This window comes from Saccopteryx leptura, chromosome 5 (genome assembly GCF_036850995.1).
Source record: "Saccopteryx leptura isolate mSacLep1 chromosome 5, mSacLep1_pri_phased_curated, whole genome shotgun sequence".
Taxonomy (NCBI): domain Eukaryota; kingdom Metazoa; phylum Chordata; class Mammalia; order Chiroptera; family Emballonuridae; genus Saccopteryx; species Saccopteryx leptura.
This window is the reverse complement of record NC_089507.1, coordinates 44,253,978-44,276,185: the sequence shown is the minus strand read 5'-3', so window position 1 is coordinate 44,276,185 and position 22,208 is coordinate 44,253,978. Positions and strand designations below refer to the sequence as shown.

At 34.8% G+C, this 22,208-nt stretch overlaps 1 non-coding gene across 1 annotated transcript; it reads right to left on the bottom strand.

The window, feature by feature from the left end:
• Nucleotides 1–18,425: 18,425 nt before the first annotated feature.
• TRNAV-CAC (transfer RNA valine (anticodon CAC)) lies at nucleotides 18,426–18,501 on the bottom strand. Its single transcript has one exon. It is a non-coding gene; the product is annotated as a tRNA-Val (tRNA).
• Between the last annotated feature and the right edge of the window lie 3,707 nt (nucleotides 18,502–22,208).

Sequence of the window (22,208 nt, the reverse complement as noted above, 5' to 3'; positions counted from 1 at the left end):
AAATATTCTAATTCCCAAATTTTCCAGTTTTTCACTGTGCCAAAATTTCCATGGGTAAATATGAAAGAAAAACAGCTCTAAATCTGCTTCACACTCCAATGCTGAATTTATTGTGAGATGTTTTTGACATCCATGCTTTTATCTTCACTTTTGAGTAGTGTATTTCATCTTTGTAGCAGTCAACTCCTTGAGTGACACTAATTGTCCTGATTCCACCTATGACTTGCTCATGTCTGTATCTTTTCAGCACAAATGGGATCCTCCATTTTTCTCCCCTAGGTTATGGAACCTACTGCAGCCTACCTTCTAAGGAGGCTTTCTTCTGATATCCTCATTGCGGGTATCATTCTCAACAGCTGGGCCATTCTCAACACATGGAGGTGCTGTTGTTATTGGTGTATCTAAATTTATAGTATGTTCAGCAACTCAGGGGATGAAAACATTAGATTATTGCTGCTTTACAAAGTTGTACTTCCCTTCAGAATTTTAATTTTCCAAGCTATAAAACCTTTATTAGCTATTTTGAGACATAAGACAAACACTTTCTACTTCTTTTACTCCTAAAGCAAGGGTTCCATTTCTAAGGCTTCTAGTTTTCCATGATTTACCCCAATCCTACCAAAAGTTTAAGTTCAAAAAAGTCCAATCTACTTTTTAATTGTAAATATTTCTTTTCTACTTTTGACAGAAAGAATACCATATTACTGCTAATATTATTATTTTTTTTCTTGTTTTAGGTCTAGACATTTATTCCATGCACACATTCATTTGGATTCTGCTTTGTCAGTTTCTTCAACAGCCAAGGATTAGTCCATTTCTCCAAAGCATCTGTTATGTTAAAAACAAACAAAACAGAATAAAACACCTTTCCATTATCCTCTTCCTGATTGTGGCATTCTCACACAGGTATTGGCTTTGACAAATTATTTCATCTGGCTTCTTTTTAGTGGATTTGGTCTTTCTTATATCTTCTTTCTACCCTCCCTGAAACTTAACATAGGGCAGAACTGTTTCTTCATGTACAATTACTCGAGCCCTTTGAAACTGCTAAGTAAATGGTTTCAGAAGACTTCTTCCCTGATCTTTCTAGCTTTCACTTTTCTAATATATTTACATCTAATTAAGTAGACTCATTATGAGAAATAAGTTTCCCAGTTGTTCCAATTATTTACTCTTTTTTTTATGCTTTCAGAAAGAGCCTCAAATGTTTCTTCATCTTGCTTATATTATGAAATATTACCATTCAAGTAAATCAACTTGAGTCTTAGGCACATTCTCTAAGAAAACAATTAGGATATTTTTATTTTCTATGCTTATCTTTAGAAATAATTATAACTGGATATATCATTGTTTCTTTTTCATATCTGTCTAGTTTGGCCTCTAGGATCTCTAGCTTACTCCTAAGAAAATTTCTATCCTTCCATAGGTCAGTTAGTGTGTCTGACTTCATTTTCCTAACCTTCTCCTATTATTCTTTTTGAACATGGATGGCATTTTTTTAAAAAAAGTGTTTCATATCTTAATATAAAAATAGAAGCAATGTGAAAGACATATTGTTGGTTTTCCTTATTCTATGCCAGACCAGCTGCTACCTAAATTGGTTATCTAAAATTGAATTGATGTAAATGACACTCTTAATTAAACTATTTAGTTTGTACTTAGGAGTGCCTATTGGAAGTCTTCATGCCCACTGTCTTATATCTGGATTTAAGAAGCTAGCAGACCTTGATCTCCTTTTGTCGCTTTCTTTCTTAGAATTGAGTTCAATTTATTGGAAATAGAAATTTACCCATATTACTCTCTATATCCTCAAACATTTTACTGGTACTGTTCTGCTGCTTTGCCATAATTGAAACCCTGAGGACTAATTTCTTCTGGCATATGTTTAAATAAATGTTGTTTCTTTTACCACATTCCATGAACATTGTGGCCAAGAAGAGGGGCTGGTAATTCTCTATTGCTGCTTCCAGTCCTATCTTTGCCTAATTCCCTTGTATTCATTTGCTGCCATAACAAAGTACCACAGACTGGGTGACTTAACAGAAATTAATTTTCTGGCACTGGCCAGTTGGCTTAGTGGATAGAGTGCTGGCCCAGCCTATGGATCTCTCAAGTTTGACCCCTGGTCAGAACACACAAGAGAAGTGACCATCTGCTTCCCCCTCCCTCTTTCCCTTCTCTCCCTTTCCTCCCTATTCTCCTCTTACAGCCAGTGGCTTGGTTGGTTTGAGCATAGGCCTGGACACTGAGGATGGCTCCATTGATTTGAACATCAGCCCCAGATGGGGTTGCTGGGTGGATTCCCTTTGGGCACATGCAGTAGTCTGTCTTACTACCTCCCCTTCTCTCATGAAAAATGAAAAAAAAAAAGAAATTAATTTTCTCCTAATTCTGGAGGCTAGAAATCCCAGATCAAGGTATAAGCAGAGGTGTTTCTTCTGAGATTTCTCTTCTTTATGTATATATAGATGGCTGTTTTCTCCCTGGACCTTCACATCATCTTCCATCTCTGAGATTCTGTGACCAATAGCCTCTTCTCTTAAGGACATTGGTCAGTTGGATTAGGGCAGGGGTCTCAAACTCAACTCAGCATGTGGGCCGCAGAGCAAGATCACAGCCGTTCGGCGGGCCGCACTAGGTCTACAAAAGGCAACTGTTATGCAACACTTTTCTCACTGCAGTTGAAAACAAACAAAAAAAAAATCAGTACAACAAGCACAATCGTACATGCAGTTTACTCAGTGTCACAAAACGACCAGAAACTGTAGTTCGCATCACAACTGCTGTTAACTAAGCTAATATCTAGCTAGGATGCTAGAGAAATGAAAAATACAAGTAGGCCCCTAGGCTTACTTAATTTTATCCAAAATATTTTGAACTTCGTGGATTAGTCTGCGGGCCGCACAAAATTGTTCGGTGGGCCGCATGCGGCCCGTGGGCCGCGAGTTTGAGACCCCTGGATTAGGGTCTACCATAATAACCCTATTTAACCCTAATTATCTTTTTAAAGACCTTATCTCCAAACACAGTCACATTCTATATTTGAGATATTGAGGGTTAGAATTTTGCATATGGATTGCATATGAATTGCAAGGTGGGGGCAGTTCAGCCAATAACACCCTCCTACTCATTCTTGCGCTTTTGAAAATCAAGCTTCTATCACCATGTTTCTCTCTTGATTGCTGATAATCTGTCACCTGATTATTCTCCTATACTTAGCAAAAATGTAAGCTCCTTATTTATAACTCTTGCCCTCATTTTGAGTAACTTCAGAGCCATATCAATGCTCCACCTTCTAATAATCTGTTTTATGCAGTTCTTTAAATCCTTCAGCTCCTTTCTTCCACACTCACCCTTTGAACCCTGCCATCATCCTATTATAACTGCTCTGTTCCTAATCTCTAAATTAAATAGGACATTCTTTTCACATCCATTTTGATTTTTATATGACTGCCATTTTCATTCTTCCTCAGCATCATGAGAAAACATTTATAACTAATTTTTCCCAATATTTCAAGTTTCTTCCTCCATATCTCTCCTTATAAAAAAAATTAAATTTCATGGATAATAATTTTAGTTGTATTTTTACACATGTATCAAACACCCTGTTTCTCTCTTTTTTAAATCAATCTTGTATACTCACTTCTCAGTCATGAGTGAACCTATGTACATCTTGTGTATATCCTAGCACTGGCAGATCAAGTCCAGCAAGTATAAGTTTCACTATAAATGCATGATGCTTGCCTCTGCATTGTTTGTCAACCTTACTATACTTCTCTGATAAATTCAGTCATTCAACTATATAAAACGTACAAATAAATCTTCACAAACTTTAACTTTATTTCCCATTCCATATCTGACCTTACCTTCCACATCACAGAAAAAAATAGAAGGACTCATCTTTTTCAGGTCAAAGATACCAATCTATTTGAAACATACTGTATCCAAGTGGCTGTGAAATCTTTCTTCTTGTTATGTCCAGGGAGCCTCAAAAATATAATCTTTCCCTCAATGAAACTTCCCCTTTCCAATGTTACCTAATTTAGTGAGGGTGAGTCTATTCATATAGTATTATAAGCCAGAAATATTGATATTCCCCTTCTTCTCCCTTCTTTTTATATTCTCCCCCTAAGCTTTATTGCTTTAATCTTCTAAATATCTTCATCTATTTCTCTCCACGTTTTTTACTTCACTATTCTGCTGCTAATTACCAATAAATATGTCTCCTATAAAACACTCTCCTATTTATCTTCTTAACAACCCCCATTTCTTCACAATACATCCAGAATAAACTTTTAAAAACATGAATATATCAATGGCGCTATCTTTCCTCCTCTGTTTAAAATTTTTTGAACTTTGCCAGTTTTTCTTAGAATAATGGTAATAAATATTGAATATAAGAATTGGCATGGTTTCTCCAGGAGCTCCATCTTGCATCATATTGCCTTTGCTTTTCAGTTATAATTTTCTACCTTCTTTTAATTCATTGTACATACTGGATCCCTCTTATCACATTTACACCTGATTTTCCTTCTAGTCACCTGTCTATTTTCAACTGGTTATACCCTATGTATCCTAATAAGTGTTGACCACTAAGAATAATCTCAATAAATACTTGACAAATTAATAACTAATTAAATGCATGAATAAAAAAATGGATCAATATCTGAATACTGGGGGTGAAATAACATACATATTAAATTAGTAAGATAATTTTAGGTATAGAAATGATGAATTCATATAAATGAATGAGTCTTACAATGATTAATCAGAATTACCATGTGGATTCTCAATGCCAATTCTAATATTCTCTTCACCAACCTCAACATCAAATCAATCATTGTATCATATCTTTCCCTTCTCTCTTGACTCACTTCACATCAGTTTACTTCTCTCCACCTTTAGAATAATGGCCTTAGTTCCAGACACTATTCTTTTTCATCTCATTTTCTGAATGAATCCTCCTCTCATCTTCTTGCTTCTAGTCTTATTTTTCTATAATATTTGTTTCTATTTTTGATTCAAAACTTAAATAGAGTGATCTTACTCAAATATAAAACATACCAAGTTACTTCCCAGTTTATGTACCCGCAGTGCCTTCCTATTGTTTTCAGGATAAAGTCTAAAATCCCTAAGCATGGACCCTCCTCTCCAACTTCCTGGGGATGTCTCTTTGATTCATTATCTTATATTGAAATTGCCTGTTTTCTTGTCTGTCTTCCTCCCTAGTTTGTTGGATCTTTATGCTTATTCACCACAACTCCCACAGAAACATGACACATCAGAGGTGCTCCATAAACATTTTCAAAATAAATTAATGGTAAATTAATACATTTCTGTTGTTTCAAAAACAGTCAAAAGCTTTATTATGGAGCATTGAGGTTATCTCCTTTTATTTTCAATATTGTGATGAATGAAGTTAATTGGTCTGCTCTTTGCATAAGATATTGTTTTGCTAGTCTTTATTGGTGGCATGTCCAGGATCAATGAATTAATATTGATTATTAATTTATATTATTGGCTGCTCCAAACTTACCCTTTGTCAAACAAAGACCAATAAGACATATTTTCTGTGCCCTCAAATTAAGCTGAAATTAATTTGCCTTGATTTTAGAATCCTCATGTTCTAATAACATGTTTTCACATGTTAGTGGAGTGCCTTAGATGTAGAAATTACTTAGTAATTATGTAATGAATAAATAAGATTTAGAAATGAATAAATGAACTAAATGAGTTCTGCCTTAGATTTACATATAAATCATCAGATAATTATTTTAAATTTGGAAAAAATGAGTCAAATTAATAATTTTTTGCTTATTTTAGAGGTTTTTTTTTTCAGAGACAGAGAGTCAGAGAGAGGAATAGATAGGGACAGACAGACAGGAATGGAGAGAGATGAGAAGCATCAATCATCAGTTTTTTGTTGTGACACCTTAGTTGTTCATTGATTGCTTTCTCATATGCCTTGACCGTGGGCCTTCAGCCGACCGAGTAACCCCTTGCTCAAGCCAGCAACCTTGGATCCAAGCTGGTGAGCCTTGGTAAAACTAGATGAGCCCACACTCAAGCTGGCGGCCTCGGGGTCTCGAACTTGGGTCCTCCGCATCCCAGTCCGATGCTCTATCCACTGCACCACTGCCTGGTCAGGCTATTTCAGAGTTTTATATGATTCTTTTTTTTCTATGTTTCTCATTTGTTATCCATCAGGTAGAAATGTAATTAATATTTTATAATTCACAATTTTCTGTATCTTTTTGGAGACATGTGAACTTGAATAAGAAGGGATGGTCTTTAGTTGTTAAAGCATTTAAATGTATTGGCAAGAATTGAACAATTCTGTTAAAGACTGAAAATAGAATTTTTGGTTATGTATGTGAGGAAGGGGTTGCTAGAATTGAAAACACGGCTCATTTTTCTGCTTAATAATGTGATGGCATTGTTTTTACTTGGGTAGAAGCCTAGTCATATATAAATTAAAGTCAATTTTCCACTAACAATCTCAACTCAAAAGACAGCATAGAGAAATTTATATCCCAAAATATGTGCTGAAGAATGACTTCAGTAAACATAAATTTGAAGAGTCTGATTACTTTGTTTTCTCTATCATAATGCTTATATTGGTCTCTACAAGTCTGCTAAAATGATCAGACTGTGCTTTAAAAATCTAGTGAGCATATTCAAAACTATAAATCTTTTCTAATCTTTAACTCACTTTCTTGGATTGCCATTATTTGGTTTGAAATCTTGACATTTTTGACATTTGTTATACAAATATCCAATATATTAAAGTTATCTTTTATAATGTTAAATATTATTATAGTATAAATGTATCAAGAAATTTGAAACTCAATACAGATTTGTGGAGACTAAATTTATATTTATGGGTAAACTAAAAATTAATCATATGACCAAAAATACAAATAAAATGTATTACTTTGCATTTTGAAACATCACAAAGTGAAAGCTCAATTCCCAGGGAGAAACAACCACCCACAGTTCAATTTTAAGTTTTTATGAATTAAAGGGTTATAAGAGAAAACAGTAATTTATTATTTTTATAGACAAAAATATTAAAGCCATAAAAATAAGCTCAAGCTGAGTCTAGTTAAGATGGACTATTTTAATAGGTGGCCATGAGAGTAGTGAGTGTTTGGCAATGTGAAAAGGATACCAATGATTGAGCAAACAAAAGGCTGACAAACAGATAACAATATATGAAAAGAATAATATTCAACAATAAAAAGTAATATATGAGAAATATTTGCAACGATCAGATATTGTTTGACAAAAGTACAAAATCACTGATACAATAAGAAAGCAGTAAAACTGCTGCTTTATTTTCAGCTAGACAATTATTTTTAGTAAAGCAAAAATGACTTGTTTAGTGGTTCTTGAATAAGGAAATATAAACATATTTCTCAAAGCAGAACAATAGAGGGATGAGGGGGTGAGGTGAGGAATGTCGGGGGATATAAGAGGGGGAAATTTGCACCATATGCTTTAATTTAGAATCAGACAGCTTTTTGCATGTCTCTGGTAATAAACATGATTTCTGCTTTTTGTCTTCATGATGTGGGGTTTACATTTTGGGGAAAAAACCCTACTAGTTTAAGGGAACAAATGAAAGACCCTCTGGTTTGAATATTTATTTTAATGAGAAGAAAACCCATCTGAATGAGAAAGGTGAAGAAAAAGCAAGTGTACACGCCCCTGATGTGCTCTATGATCACGTCTATCTTATCCAGCTCTAATTTTCTTTGATTTTAACTCATCTGTATGACCAGACATCTGTGAGTATTTATGCCTTTTTTGGTTATGTGCTATCCCATTCTGGCTATCCATCAAAATCCAGAACAGACTTCCCAGCAATGTTTTGTGCAAAATGTAGAGTAGAATGATAACTGATTAGCATTACGTGATAAATGGACATTCTTCAGCTGAAACTATAAAGTGCAAAACAGCTGAGACAACATATGAGCAGGAAATATAGTGCATAGTCTGTCTCTTGGTTCCTGTTCACGCAGCTAATTTTTTTTTTACTGCTACAATTCAAAACTATATACAGCCCAGCCACTGTATATTCTATCCAACAGATATAAAAAATGAAATAATGTCCTTTTGTCTGCACATATTTGAGGAAGTAATGTTGATGATATATTACTAGGATGATGTTTCTTAGTGGCAAATAGAAAAAAAAAGCCAAGGTTGCTAATTTTAAATCTCCTGCTAGAATTTCTGAAGGACATAGCGCCTCCAAAGAAATACTTTAAGTATCATGCTATTTTATTCTCTCATTGTGGATTACTTTCTTAATGAATTATTGAAATAAAGAGAGAAAATTTGCAAACCAAAAGCCTGTAGTAAATAAGAAAGTGAGACTGGGTGGGGACTGAGGTGTGAACTCCTGTTCTATTTAAGGGTCTCAGCTATTCACCATCAGCTAATTGTTGCTCTATACTAATGAATGAGTGGACTAGTATTTCCAAATCTTTCATTCAAAGAACTCACAAGTCCATACTTTTTAAATTGTTTCCTAATTTGAAAAATTTGTGTGTATATATTTTTAAATACAATGAGCCCTAAACATCAACTGTTGAAGAGGTTTAATTTATAGGCTGCTGGTTTTTAATCTCTATCTTAAACATTTGAAAAAGGCTTGCTTACAAGAGCTGACAGTTGAATATGTAGTTAAACATATACCAATCAACTACCAAAGTTTAAGCATTAGTCTTGCACTATATTGTATTTATTACCAACTATCTTGCTTGATTTATTAAATCATTAGTGTATAATAGACTATTAAATAAGTAGTATCCTATTACAATCTCTTTTCATCAATCAGTACTTTATCAGTTCAGCTAAAGAGTTCTAATAGACTTCCAATTCCCCCCATGCGGAGATGAAAACGGAGTTAAAGAGTAGGTGACAAGACCGAAGTATTACAGCAAACTAGCAACAAGCCATGCCTTCTGCCTAGTTGTTTCTCCCACATTCTCTTTTGTTGAAGCTGCTGATACTTTACTCCACTTACAGCATTTTCCTGGAAATTTTGAGTTTTACTTTAATCCTGCCATAGCTTGAGCCATCATAGTAGCCCTGTAATTCTCAGTACCAACTCCGTGGCAAATTTTAATGTATCCAGTTAAGCCTTATTTTTCTTTCATTGGGTCGATAGCTTTTTGGCAATCTTGGTTAGCATTTTCAAATGCTAATAATTGGAGTAAAGTATCATCAGCAGCTTCAACATTGGTAATTTGTTCTTTTAACAGCCGCTTGGAGCTGGTCAATAACTTCAGTATAGGGTTCCTTTTGGTCCTTAGGATACCTTTTGAAAAGAGAAAGAGACAGCTGCTTATCTCTTAGATTCAAGTTTCCCCCAAGCTCGCAAGCAACATCTCCTAGTGGCCTGATCATTCATAGGAGTTGATTTGGGACACCTGCCCATACTTCAGAGCCCACCAGTTGTTCTAATGAAATGAGAATGTGATGGGCTCTGTTATATACGGCTTGAGTTTCAGCATGGTTATACCACCAAGTCTTACATTATAGAAATTTCCTAGAACTTAATGCAGTTCAAGCCAAAGTATTCCAGTCAACCAGAATTAAATGAGAACCTTCAGCAAGACCCTGAATTAGGCCGTAAGTGAAAGGAGAATTAGTTCCGTATTGTTGTACAGCTAATTTCAATTCTTTCAATATTTTAAAAGGAATCGGCTCATGGGTATTTTCAATATTTAAAAGGAATTGGCTCATAAACCCCATCAGGATTTTAGAGATCCACCCCAGGAGCCACTCTTTCTGTTACTGGAAAAGCCATTTGTAGCACATCTAAATCTCCCTCTCTTCGGGCCTGTAATATTCCTTTCTGGAGAGCTGATAACTGGTGGAAACTCCCTAGGTACAAAAACAGGTGGTGGAGGGGGTGGTGAAGGTTCTGCAAAATCAATGAAAGGAGCAGATGGCAAAGAAGGTTTGTCAACCCTCAGAGCACTCTTAGCCTCAGTGTATTTAATCTCCCCAAATTCTTCATCTTCCTCATCTTTTTCATCATCAGTTTGTAAAAGTTCTAAAACCGATTTTACCAAGATCTAAGTCTGTCAGATAGTAGGCGGCAATTGAACACCTTGAGTATGTAGTTTTTTTTTTTTGTTTTTTTTTTACTGTTTTCCTTTAAACAATCTTTCCAGTGCATGCAAGGGCAGCGTTCTGCCCCGGCACGACCCAGCATTCCAAAGTTTGCCCAGCCATTTTCCCACACTCTTTCAGTGCCCTCCATTTTGAACAAGGGCTATATTATGACTTATTTAGCACCAATTTTTATGTCAAGTTTTTCTGTTAGTAGCAATGAAACAGGAGTAAAGGTAGAGTTTACTGAGCACCAAGAGTAAATAGGAGTTTCTTTTTCTTTTCTTTCTTTCTTTTTTTTTTTCAAATGCAAGCTAGAGTTCAGAAAGAACAAAAGTAGAAGTGAGCCAACTACTACTGAAGGGTGGAAGCTATTCCTGTGTGGACTGAGAAAGCAATGAATGCATAGTGGCGAAAGGGCCCTGCGAGTTTAGGAGGAAGAAAGCAAACATAAGCACCTTGAAGGAAAAAAGGTGCAAAAGTGTGTGTGTGTGTGTGTGTGTGTGTGTGTGAGAGAGAGAGAGAGAGAGAGAGAGAGAGAGAGAGAGAGAGGAGAGAGAAGAGAGAGAACTGAGTTCTTTAAGAACTTTTATCTGATTTCCAAAGGTAGGGATTTTAGGGGAGGTCTCAGGGGGACGATATCAATAGAATTTTCACCAGCTTTCTATGTGTGTCCGCTCAGGGTTGTGGTATTTACTGATCAGTGGGTGCCAGGCAGGAGTCATTAGTCATTGCAGCTGATCCTGATATCCCTCCTGGTGTTGCCTGACCTTGCTGCTTTTCTGGGCCAGCAGTTAAAACACAACTGAGGCCTAGATGTTATCTCTAGGGATAATGCTTAAGGGAGCGGTCAAGCAGGAGTTGAATGAGGCTATCTCTGGGCACCTTGTTCCTCTTCTACGGGGCTCTCCCACATTACCACATGACTAGTGACATGCTAGGAGAAGAAATGTCAGGGGAGGGTCTGAACCATATGACTAGCAACCTACTAAAAACCCACTACTTCTAAAAACTTTAGATAATTTCATTATAAGCAGATCCAAAGTGATAGGATAATTCTTTGGTCTGATAAATATTTTTTTTAAAACTTACTAAACTGCAATTCCTATTAACTTATTTTAAGGTTTTTTTTAAAATATTTTTAAGACTTTATTTATTTATTTTAGAGATGAGAGGAACAGAGAGAGAGAGAAGGGGGAAGAGCAAGAAGCAACAACTTCTATATGTGCCTTGACTGGGCAAGCCCAGGGTTTCAAACTGGCAATCTCAGCATTCCAGCTTGACGTTTTATCCACTGTGCCACCACAGGTCAGGCAAGTTATTTTTTCTTAAAAGTTACACAACTAAATTTCTTTCAGTAACACTTTCAAGCTAAGAAGTTTTAGTACTGGCCTGTTAGCTTAGTTGTTTAGAACATTGTCCCCATGCACCAAAGTTGGGGGTTCAATCCCCAGTCAGGGCACATAACATGAATCATCCAATGAATGCTTAACTAAGTGGAACAACAAATCAATGTTGCTTTATCTCTCTCCCTTTCTCTCTCTCTCTCAAAAATCAATCAATAAAACTTTAAAAAATTTAAATTTGAATATATAGACTAACCTTGTTAGCTAGTCAAAATTAGAAGTATTTCAATATAAAAATTGATCTGAACCACTAATATATCTTTTGCTTCAGAGATTAAACAAGTCATATTTGCCATCATAGTTGTCCATTCATTAACATCTAAAATATAATAACCATGTCATGCTTAAACATTATTAATTTTTAATGAATTTTAGAAAGAGAGAGAGAGAGGGAAAGAGAGAGAGAAAGAAACATTGATTTGTTGTTCCACTTATTTATGCATTTATTGATTGATTCTTATATGTTCCCTGCCCAGGGATCAAACCTGCAACCTTGATGTATTGGGACAATGCTCTAACCAACTCAGCTACCACGCCAGGGACTAAACATTTCTATTTGTTATAATTCTTCATTAGCATCTGGGCATTCATTTCCTTTCCATGGATCAGAGTAAATTAAACTATAGATAATGCAATTTATTTCATCAGGACATAATTGTTTTGTTATTTTTTTAAAGTTATTTTCTGTGAAAAATAATGCTAATAATATATTTTTGTTCAGGACGACTATACATAGGTAAATTCTAGTTAAATTATGTACTTCTTTTAAGTCATGCCCTTACTAATTTTAGATAAAATTATACTAGACATTTTTGCTTATTTTTGGTTTGTTTCATTTGGAGAACAATTTGCAGTATTTTCTATTGAAATTTTAAGGATATATTTAAGTCTGACACTTGATCTTTTTAAAACTCCTTATTTGAAATATTGTTAATGTTCTCTTTCTCTTATTTTTGTGCACACATGTAAGAGAGACAGAGAGAGACAAAGATAGAAAGGGAGAGAGATGAGAAGGATGAACTCCCAGTTGTATCACTTTAGTTGTTAATTGATAATGTTCTCTTAAAATATTATTTTCCAAGTTTTTTCTTTTTGTAATATAATATGTTTTTGATTAAGCCTATTTTCAGTTCTAAGAATATTCAAGAAAATTTATTATTATGAACATATTGAATAAGATATATATTTTTGTGCAGGAAACAATAATGGTAGTCATGCTGATTTTTTGTCCTTTGAGACACCAATTGCCTTATGCTGCCCCAGGACTTCCCAGACATCATATATTAGATATCTCATTTTAAGTATGATTTATTTTCTGGTCCTAACCTTTACCTCTACAAAATATTTTTGCCCATTTCCAAAGATTACATAATAAATCAATTTTTAATATGCTAATGACTATAAAATATTAGGTCAATTTAGCTTAATAGTGGGCATTCACAAATAGTGCCCTAATTTAACATGGAAATCCAGTTTTATGTCTATGTTAATCTTGAAGATCCATCCCAGGGCTGTTAGCTTCCAGACATTAAAATCCATCCTCTGTCTCTCTTATGATATACCTGGTCACCAATATTAGCTATTACCTTTATTCTGCCTTATGCTTTATGTGTCAACGTTTGCAAAATCTTTGGACCCTAATATCCTAAACACTATTAATGTCATGGATCTTATTTCATTCCTTAAACCTGGGCTTTGGTCTATAATGTTATGTTTTTTATACATTTGGCTTCCATTTTTTACTATGATTTGTACTAGTTTACTACAATCAATGCAGGTTTACGTTAAGCAAGCAAGAATAGAACATAAATACAGGATCAAAGTAACCAGCACAATTTTTAGAGAAATAACACAAAAAATTAAAATATAGATTCTCAGTCTTGTAATATTGTTTGGCACTTAGAACATATGCAATTGAACTCAGCTACCTGTAATGTCAAAGATTTATATCAATTTTAAGATGGCACAATAAATTAGTTGATTATTTCATAAACTGGTTTCAGTGCCTTCTCCAGAGAAATAGAAGTAAAAATATTCCCAGAGAAACATATAAAATACTAGTCATCTCTTCTAATATTACCTATCTTGATAGCTTTTAAATAATGACCTTTGGTAAGATTTCATTTCAATGCTTAAACTGTCTTCATTGCTGTTTCCAGAACCACCATATTTTGGAATTTTAATTATATTACTAAGCAAACTATTAATGTTTTGTATGTAGTGTTGTGAGGGTTCATTTTTTTTCTCTAATCTTGAAGTAATTGCTTCAACTAAGCTGTACAGTTACCATAAGTGTATAGTAGTGTAAAAAGCAGGTGTGAACTTCTAAGATACAGAAAAAGCAAAGCTTAGATATTTCCTGAATTCCTTTCTCCCACATGTTACCTGGGGCAGATGGGGTGAGAGGAGTTGTCTAAACATTGCTATTGTGTTACCTAATTCTTTCCTCATTATTTTCTATTATTTCATAATGGTCTTTATTGTTTAATACATTACATGTTATTTTCCACTTAGTAGTGTCCTCATATAAAAAGTTGGTATATAAACAACAAAGACACTTTTCATTGATGAACATGTATAGTTCTTCAGTAACATGCAAGGACTAGTACGTTCTGTAAATGGATGAAAGGGCAACCTGGTGCATATTTACGTACATATGTGGGTGTGAAGTTATGCCAGTATCTTTCAGTAACCTGAAACCTTCTAGTAACCTGAAAACTTACTCTGTTACTGAGTAAGAATTGCTCAAAGACTGCCTTATGTATAAGAAATGGTTAGAAAGCAAATATATTTTTGAGGTTCTGGAAGGCCATATACTGCCCCTTCCCTTAATTCAATTAAACACAATCTTTTTTATATACTGACCAATGCTTGCAATCTACTATTAGAATTTAATTTCTAATTTACAACTTTTTGACTTGTTAACTATAAATTATTATTGGAAGATTAATACCTTAAATGGGTAGTCTTTCAGGTAAGTGAAAAAATGTTGAGGACATTTTTTAGTATTTTTTAGGGAACTCATGAAATGATTATGGGAGTCTTAGCAGTCTTTGAAAGAAAAGATGCTAAACATTTTTGCATATGCCTATATGAAGATGAAGGAAAGAATTAAAGAATACACACTAGGTTATTAATACTTATCAACATTAGGAGTTGATATTAGGAGTTAGGATTTGACTGGGGTGGTGGTGGAGTGAGATGGATGTAATTTTTAAAATTTATATATTTTTGTATTGTTTTACTTGTTATATTAAATTTGTATTATTTTGTAATAAAATGTAATAAAGAATAAAAAAATAGAGTAAGAGACAAGAAGGCCATTAAGTGAGAAAGGATCCTTTATGAGAGGAGTCAATTCTTATAGTTTTCATAATTTTACTCAGAACTTCTTTGTGAATGCCACAGGTGGCTATCAGATAAATTTAATATGACTCATTTATGAAGACTTAGTTAATGTGGAATATAGGTTGGAACGTTCAACTGTGATGATTTTCAAAACAGATGGTACTAAAAATTGTTCTACAGTATTGCTAGTTTAATTAACCTACTATTGCGGTTGCATATTATTATCTGGCACTTAAGTAACAACCTTGTAGGAAGGCCTAACGTCAGTCCTGTGTAAACAACAGCAAAACCAATAGTAGAGCTTTGACCTGTAAACAGTGTTATCATTAAACTAACAAAAATATTTGTCATGATAGTATAATATACTTGTGAAGGATAGCAACATTTTTACATAAACACCAATGTCATATATATCAGTACCATCCTTTCTGGAAAGGAAAATCTTGTGTCATACAAATACTAAAGCTCTTGGCTTAAAAAATCTCACTTCTGGAAAATAATCTTAAGGAAAAGTTATACAGCAGATAGAAAATATGCATGTACTGATATCCAAATTTAACACTGTGTGTATTACAGAAATATTAACTTGATTAGTAATAGCAAATTTATTTTTTAATTTCAGCATACTGAAATTATATGATAAAATAAAAATATGTTTGTGTGTACTATAATGGTACTTATATGGAAAAAAGATAAAGATCAAAGGGAATATTAAAATAAAAATAATTGTGTTGCAGCAGTGAAATAATGAGTAAATAAATATTTTTGAGCATTTATAACTTTTTTCTCTTAAGATAAAAAATAACCTTGATTTAGGAAGGAGATATTTCAAAGTAATTATGTAATAAGAATTCCCATACATTTAACTATGAGGAAATAGGCTATTTGTACCTTTTAGAAAAAATTATTTGTGACTTTCCAAATACGTTAAAAACTGGCCTACCTTTTGAAATTCTGATTACATGGGTCTGAGATTGCTCAATGTGTCAGTTTTTTTTAACAGTTTATTTATTATTATTAATTTTAAAGTGTACAATTCACTTGTTTTAAGAGTACAAGTGCCGAATATTGACTAAGTTATACAACTATCACCATCTAACTCCAGAACATCTTTATCACCCTGACTAAAGAACCTTTATATGTTATCAGTCATTCCCTATTTACCCCTTCTTCTGCTCCTAACAACTGCTAATCTAGTTTCTGTCTCTATGGACTTTCCTATTTCTGAATGTTTCATATAAATGAGGTTCCTTGTAAATGATATTTTCCCTGTGTCTTCACAATGTCTTCCCCCTACATGCATCTCTTTCTCTTTTTATAAGGACACCAGATTTATTGGATTAGGAATCCATTCTATTTTATTATAACCTTTTCTTAATTTAAATAATTGTATCTGCAACCTACCCATTTCCATATAATGTCATATTCTGAGCTTCTGGGGGTCAGAACTTCAACATAGAAATTTTAGGAAGACACAATTCAAACCATAGCACCAACTTAATATAAATACTTAATCTTCCCATCCATGTACATAGAATATTTTTCTATTTATTTAGTTTTTTATTATCTTTCAATAATGTTCTATAGTTTTCAGTGTATAAGTTTTACATTTCTTTTGAATTTATTCCTAATTTTCAACTCTTTTGGTGTTATTGCAAATTAATTAGTTTCTTAATTTTATATTCAGATTGTTTACTGCTAGTGTACAGAAATACAATTAATCTTTCTACATTGATCTAGTATTCTGCAACTTTATTATACTTGTTTATTACTTCTATTTTTTTTTACAGATTCTTTAGAATTTTCTATACACAAGATCATGTCATTTATGAATAGAGATAATATTACTTCTTCCTTTCATACAGATGTCTTTTTTTTTTCTTGCCCAATTGCCCTGAATATTCAGTAAAACATTTTAACACGATACTTCATAAAAATGTAAGAACGGAAACCCTTGTCTTTCCTGATTGTAGTGAGAAAGTTTGCAGTGTTTTTCTATAAACTATGCTGTTAGCTGTGAGCTTTCCTCAATGATTTTTTTATCAGTCAGTTTGAGGAAGTTACCCTTTATTCTTAGTTTAGTGTTATTATTGGGAAAGGATGTTGCATTTTTTTCAAAGGATTGTTTTTCTTCATCTATTGAGATGATCATATATAAATATATTAGTTTAGTCATATGGTGTTTTATGATGATTCATTTTGTATGTTGAACAAACCTTGCATTCCTAGGATAAATCCTACTTGGTTATGATGTATAACATTTATTTATGTTGCTGGAATAAGGGTTCCTAGTATATTGTTGAATATTTTGAAATCATATTCACAAGGGACATTTTAGTAGGTCCTCAATTAACCCTTCTAGAAGTAACTTCTCAACACTGGCATACTTTAAAGCAGTGGTCCCCAACCTTTTTTGGGCCACGGACTGGTTTAATGTCAGAAAATATTTTCACGGACCAGACTTTAGGGTGGACGGATAAATGTATCACGTGACCGAGACAAGTGTCAAGAGTGAGTCTTAGATGGATGTGACAGAGGGAATCTGGTCATTTTTTAAAAATAAAACATCGTTCAGACTTAAATATTAATAAAATGGAAATAATGTAAGTTATTTATTCTTTCTCTGTGGACCGGTACCAAATGGCCCATGAACTAGTACCAATCCACGGCCCGGGGGTTGGGGACCACTGCTTTAAAGAACTCCTCAATATTTTTTTTAGTCTTAGTTTAATGAGAAAAGCTGACTCTCTCTCTCTCTCTCTCTTTCTATGTGTGTGTGTGTGTGTGTGTGTGTGTGTGTGATAATCATAAAGTTGAACCATGCTTGTTCTTTATTAAGCAAAAACAACATTTCTTATTGAACCACAGAGACTTCGAGTATTTTAGTATGATTTAAAACTATTGAGATTTAGTTTCCTTCTTCATTCCTGAATGGGTCAAACATCTTTTTTGTGCTTCTCCTTTATATCTTTCTTATTATTTTATCTTTATTTTGGGTTTCTTTTTCATTTTTTCCAGAGTCTCAGAACATGTTTGAATATATTTTTATATATCAGGGCAGTCCTTTTATTTTTATTGGAATAACCTAGCAATATTATTTTACTCATTGTAAATTACTAAACTTGATCCTGCATGCCCTATACATAGTTTCTAACATACTGGTGTGTTCTGGTTTGCTTTTCCTGGGAAGAGAAACTAACGAATATTCTTTAATGTTTTTCTGCACTTTTTTTTTTTTTTTTGTATTTTTGTGAAGCTGGAAATGGGGAGAGACAGTCAGACTCCCGCATGCGCCGGACCCAGATCCACCAGGCACGCCCACCAGGGGGCGACGCTCTGCCCACCAGGGGGCGATGCTCTGCCCCTCAGGGGCTTTGCTCTGTCAAGACCAGAGCCACTCCAGCGCCTGGGGCAGAGGCCAAGGAGCCATCCCCGGCGCCTGGGCCATCTTTGCTCCAATGGAGCCTCGGCTGCGGGAGGGGAAGAGAGAGACAGAGAGGAAGGAGAGGGGGAGGGGTGGAGAAGCAGATGGGCGCTTCTCCTGTGTGCCCTGGTCGGGAATCAAACCCGGGACTTCTGCACGTGAGGCTGACGCTCTACCACTGAGCCAACCGGCCAGGGCAATGTTTTTCTGCACTTTTTACACTACTCGCAATGATGTTGCAAATCAATCCCAAAGTGTTCATTGACAAAATAAAATCTTCTATAATTGTACTGAAACAATAACTTTGGGGTCATAAAAATCATTTTCTTTATAATATTTGTTATTGTTTTGTATAAAGGTACTTATTAATTGTTCTGAATCATGTTAAAATACCAGAAGTCTCTCTGCTTCAATAAGAAATATTGTCCTTGGTTATTAAAGAACAAACCTATTTCAAATATATTAATCTGTAATTATGTTTATTGTATATTCTAATTATTTGCTTAGACCTCCTAAATGGGAAAGGAATGCATGAGTTAGAATTGTGAAAGAAAAAAAAGTTCTAGAAAAAAGAAAGAGAAAGAAAATAAATATGCTGTGTGTTTTTTTGTTTTGTTTTGTTTTGTTTTGAGGGTGAGGGGTGGTGGCAGAGATTTGTTTGTATCATGCAAATCCTGAATTTATTTATATTCTCAATGAAGTTGTGAGAAATGGCTCTTCCTATCTTAATGCAACTCTGTTCTGGAGGTTGAATATTATCCAATGTTCTGTAAAACTATTACCCATGGATAAATAAGTAAACAAATGCCATTGATAAATATCTCAATGACAATATGGTATACTCTTTCAAAGTGAAACAATAGGTAAGTCTTCCTGATTTCACCATTTCAACAAAGGGATTATAACAAGGAATCTTGTCAGTAGAAAATAGAAGGTAAAAGAATTGCCAGTAATAGCAGTAGTGAATTTCTAGTAGAACAATGGAAGGCTTAAGTCCATTTTTTTATTCTTTTCTTCTTTCTTTTCTTCATTCCTTCCTTCTTTCCTTCCTTCCTTCCTTCTTCCCTCACTTCCTCTTTCTCTCTTTCTCCTTTCTTCTTTCTTTCTTTCTTTCTTTCTTTCTTTCTTTCTTTCTTTCTTTCTTTCTTTCTTTCTTTCTTTCTCTCTCTTTCTCTCTTTCTTTCTTTCTTTCTTTTTCCTTCCTTCCTTCCTTCCTTCCTTCCTTCCTTCCTTCCTTCCTTCCTTCCTTCCTTCCTTCCTTCCTTTCTTTCTTTTACTCTCTTTCATTTTTTTCTTTTTCTTCCTTCCTTCTTTCCTTTCCTTTCCTTTCCTTTCCTTTCCTTTCCTTTCCTTTCCTTTCCTTTCCTTTCCTTTCCTTTCCTTTCCTTTCCTTTCCTTTCCTTTCCTCTCTTTTCCTTTCCTTTCTTCTTTCTTTCTTTCTTTTAGTGGGGCTTCCCCAGCCTAGTCTTTCTCTTTTCTTTGAAGTATCTGAAAGTTAATGTTGAAAGAAGTCCCGATGGAACACACATACTTGCCTACCTGCTATTTGACAGTTTCCCTGGCTCATTTTATTTTTCCCATCATTATTTTTATGCTATGGATTTCTTCCCAGTACATTTTACTTCGGAAATGGCTCTTAAGTCAACAATGACATCATCTTTCAATCTAGTTCAAACTTTCCATTCTATTTATTTTATTTTATTTCTTTGCCACACTTAACATCATTGATCCCTCTCTTCTTGAAGTCCCTTCCTTCCTTTTTTTCTAAACCTATATTATTGCTCTTTCTCTTAACTCTTCATTTGCAACTGTTTGAGAGACTCTTTTTGCTTTTCTTGTTCTATGCTTCTTAGTAATAGAGTATTGAAGCGTTTCATCCTCCATTCTCTTATTCTCTAAATTTACCAAGCTGTGTAAAGCTGATGACTCCTACATTATATTGCCTAGGCTAAACATTTATTCTGAGCTCTATACTCATATTTTAATAGTCTTTTTGATTGTTCTTTCTCAGTGATAAATTATGTCTTATATTTAAAATGGAACATTGCTACATTCCCAACATGCACCTCTTCCTGTATTTATTATTTTGTTTAATGGCACTAATCTGTAATAAATCTTCCAGACTACCATTTTAGGAGCATCTCAGCCAACCTGGCCAATAACCAGTCAGTAATTAGGCCATGTTGAGTCTATCTTCTTAATATTCTCTTCCCTCCTTCACTGCTATGGTTAAAATAAATTTTCTAGTAAAATTTTTTAGTAGAATCTAGGGATTGGGAGTGAGGAGGAATAAAGAAGAGAAGGAAAGAGAACCAATTAGTAGTCACAACACCTATCTGGCTGCCCCTAAATGTGACTAGTAGTCCATGAGAAATCATCCCCTGAGAAGTCCTATAACCCATATTTAAGGACTATAAATGGAAAAGGTTAAGAAAATGTTGGAAGAATTTGTCAACTTGATCCTATCTTTTATTTGTCAAAGATTGGTTCAGCATCACACTCTTGGGTTACACAAAAGTGGGTATCTGGTGGGACTACAAAAGTCCACAGGGAAGCCTCAGGATGAGAGGCACAAGGCATATGACCAGACAAGGTCAGGTGAGAAAGTGCTGTCAGATTATAAATGTCTGAGGTCAGACAAAGCCATGCAGAGACAGATGAGCCTAAGAAGATCTGAAGGTTTTCGTCAGAGTTTTCTAACATTTTCTAAGTCTTATCCTTTTTTTTACTTCATCTAGTTTATTTTATGCAATGCAGCCAACCTGATCTTTTAAATTGCAAATCCTACCAATCCAGGTGTTTTGTTTTTTTTTGTATTTTTCTGAAGTTGGAAATGGGGAGGCAGTCAGACAGACTCCCGTATGAGCCCGACCAGGATCCACCCAGCACGCCCACCAGGGGGCGATGCTCTGCCCATCTGGGGCATTGCTCTGTAGCAACCAGAGCCATTCTAGTGCCTGAGGCAGAGGCCACAGAGCCATCCTCAGCGCCTGGGCCAACTTTGCTCCAATGGAGCCTTGGCTGCAGGAGGGGAAGAGAGAGACAGAGAGGAAGGAGAGGGGAAGGGGTGGAGAAGCAGATGGGCACTTTTCCTGTGTGCCCTGGCTGGGAGTCAAATCCGGGACTCCTGCACATCAGGCCAACGCACTACCACTGAGCCAACTGGCCAGGGCCCCAATCCAGTTTTAAAGTTCTTCAGTTATTTCACAAAACTCTTATGACAAATTTAAAAATTCTTAATATCAAATGAAAGGGATTCATGTCCCAATTCTTACTTATCTTTGCATCATTTGCAATACTTATGTATATTTCTCTTAGCAGACAACTGTAGGGAATGACCAATATTTTATGCCTATTTGTTGATTTGTGACTTCTTCTGTTTGGGATGCTTTCCTATTCATCATTTACAGTGGCTAAAATGTCACTTGTTATGGGAGTTGATGCTTCCAGCTCCTCCCCCCTTCTCTCTCTCTGTTTCTCTCTCTCCCCCTCTCTCTCCTCTCTAAAAATGAATAAATAAAAATAAATAAAATGTGATTTGATATTTGTGCCTGACCTGTGGTGGCGCAGTGGATAAAGCGTCGACCTGGAAATGCTGAGGTTGCCGGTTCGAAACCCTGGGCCTGCCTGGTCAAGGCACATATGGGAGTTGATGCTTCCAGCTCCTCCCCCCTTCTCTCTCTCTGTTTCTCTCTCTCCCCCTCTCTCTCCTCTCTAAAAATGAATAAATAAAAATAAATAAAATGTAAAATGTCACTTGTATGTGATACCTTCTCTGATATCTCTCAACATAACTCAGTAGTTCTTTTTAGAACTTCTCTAATTTCTGGTTCCTAGTTGAATATAGCACACAATAAAAATGGCTTAAGAATTAGTTTACATGTATTGGGTAGAGATTGTTTTCT